Source organism: Rhinopithecus bieti, unplaced genomic scaffold (assembly GCF_001698545.2).
Source record: "Rhinopithecus bieti isolate Rb0 unplaced genomic scaffold, ASM169854v2 scaffold_64019, whole genome shotgun sequence".
Lineage (NCBI taxonomy): Eukaryota > Metazoa > Chordata > Mammalia > Primates > Cercopithecidae > Rhinopithecus > Rhinopithecus bieti.
In genome coordinates, this window is record NW_016824079.1 from 10,795 (window position 1) to 13,006 (window position 2,212).

Genomic DNA, 2,212 nt, shown 5'->3' on the forward strand with positions numbered 1-2,212 from the left:
GCAACCCAGGAATGTCTTTCTCAAGACCTCAGAGCCATCCCTTTAAAAGGTAATTATTGAAGGAGATGATACATCTGTCTCTCAGTCTTTGTAGAAGGGCAGGTTCCTAGTTTTGAAAAATTCCAATAAGCCAACACATAGCTTTACCGCATTTCCTAACCTCTTCCTAATGTCTCCAGTTCCTTCTCAGCATCTCACCCCAGCACTTAAAAACTCTCCAGCCTTTTGTTTCAACGAAGTTAAGCTCCTTCTCTCTTCCGTATTGCAGTAGTCTTGACTGAGGCCTTCCTTGAAGGGTTAACTTGTCTGGTGCAATGTTTTCTTTGGCAATGTCCAGGTCAAAGGATCCCACAGAAACACTGAGTATGATTTTCGCCTGAGAAAGAGGAGGGTGAGAAGATAGATTGGGAGGCAGCTGTGTAGGCAGGGGACTTGGCCACTCCCTAAACCTCTCCCGTCTCACCTGTAAATGGAGTGCATAGGCAGCAGTGCTTCTCCCCCGAGGCTGGGGCGATGGAATCAGTTAGACTATTGAGGGCATCTGGAAGGGCAGCTGCCTCAGGGTGCGGTGGCCAATGGGTTTCTTTTGATCGACTGTTGACAATGTGTTTGTTGAATGGCAGCCTGCACTAGGCGACGCTGAAGCCACAGAAGACACCGCAGTGGGAAAACCAGCATGAGCTGCTGTCCCCAAGGAACCTCAAAGCGCAGGCAGAGGACCAGCCATCCCAGCCGCACAGGTAAAGTGTGTCACCTGTCAGGTGGGCTTGGGGTGAGCGGGTGGGGGGGAGTGTGTGTGCCAAGGGGGTGTGTGTATGCGTGTGAGCACATGTGAGTGTGACGGCTAGTATGACTGCATGTGAGGGAGTGTGTACAAGCGTGTGAGGGTGTGTGCAAGTGTGTATGCATATGAGAATATGTGTTTGTGGATGAGTGCATTTGAAAGCCCGTGTGTGTGTGTGTGGTCATGAGGGTAAGTTAGTGACCGAATGGGCAGGATATGTGAGTGTGCATGGAACACTGTCGGTGTGTGTGTGGCAAGTGTGTAGGCATGTGAGGACAGGCAGAAGTGTGTCAGTGTTGTGATGATGGGAGTGTGAATGAGTGTATGAGTGTGCAGAAAGGTGTGGAGTGAATGTGCATGGAAGTGTGTGTGTAAACTATGAAGTCATGTAATGTGTCAGCGTGTGAGTGTGCAGTGCATGTGTGTGGGAGGGTGAGCGTGTGTGTTAGTGTGACTGCTTGTGGGTGTGTTCATGACTGTGTGCCAGTGGGTCTGAGTGTGAGAGCGTGGAAACGTGTGTGTGTAGTGTGACAGTGTGTGTAGTGTGACATTGTGTGGCTGTGTGTCAGTGTTTATGAATGACAGCATGTGGAAGTATGCATGTGTATGTGTGAGTGTTGAGTATGTGTGAGTGTATAAGTGAGAGTGTGCATATGTGTGAGGCTGAGTGTGTGAGTGTAACCGTATGAGGGTGTGAATGTGTGTAAGTGTATGCGTGTGCATGTGATGGTGTAAGTGTAGGATTGTGATGCATGAGTGTGAGTGTGGGTGTGGTTTTCAGTGTATGACCGTGTATGTGTATTGTGTGTGGACCTGAGTGTGCTAGTGTGCAAGGGCAAGTGTAAAGGGCATGAGAATGCAAGTGTGTGTGTACATGAATGAGTGGGAGTGTGTGCATGGGAGTGAGTGCATGTGCCTGTGTGAGTGCACTCTCAAAAGCGTGGACGGGCGCAAGCCTCCCCCTCTAACTCCTGTTCCCTGCTGAACTAATCTTTCCCACCTCCTTCCCTGCCACCCCCACAGTGTACCCCATAAGAGCGCTGGCTTTCCTTCCCAGCACTCTGCCTTCTCCCCATTTCAGGCATCTCTGCACACCCGTTCAGTACAAGAAGGATGTACCTCTTCTCTGCATCCGTGGGTTCTGCACTGCAGGAGTAGCTCCCCACAGCTGGTCCACAGACCATCGCCCATCCCCCCAATTGTCGCCCGAAGAGATGAGAGGGCTTACAACAGTGGGGACAGCTGGTGCCAGCCCCTAATCCTACTAAACTTCCATCGAGACCCTTACAGGGCTTTCCACTGGGAAAAGTTGGGGAAAACCCAGGAACATTCAGAAGTGCAGTGACACCATGTCTTGGATGGCTTAGGAAGGATGCTGCTTATCCCGGGAGGCAGGATTGGGTGCTAGAAGTCTGGGCAGGGGGCTGT

The 2,212-nt window shown here is 50.9% G+C and overlaps 1 long non-coding RNA gene across 1 annotated transcript; it reads right to left on the bottom strand.

Moving 5' to 3' along the window:
* Nucleotides 1–160: 160 nt before the first annotated feature.
* LOC108522015 (uncharacterized) lies at nucleotides 161–663 on the bottom strand. The gene is made up of 2 exons (XR_001883339.1): nucleotides 464–663; nucleotides 161–376 (listed from the first exon to the last, which is right to left on the bottom strand). It is a non-coding gene; the product is annotated as an uncharacterized LOC108522015 (long non-coding RNA).
* Between the last annotated feature and the right edge of the window lie 1,549 nt (nucleotides 664–2,212).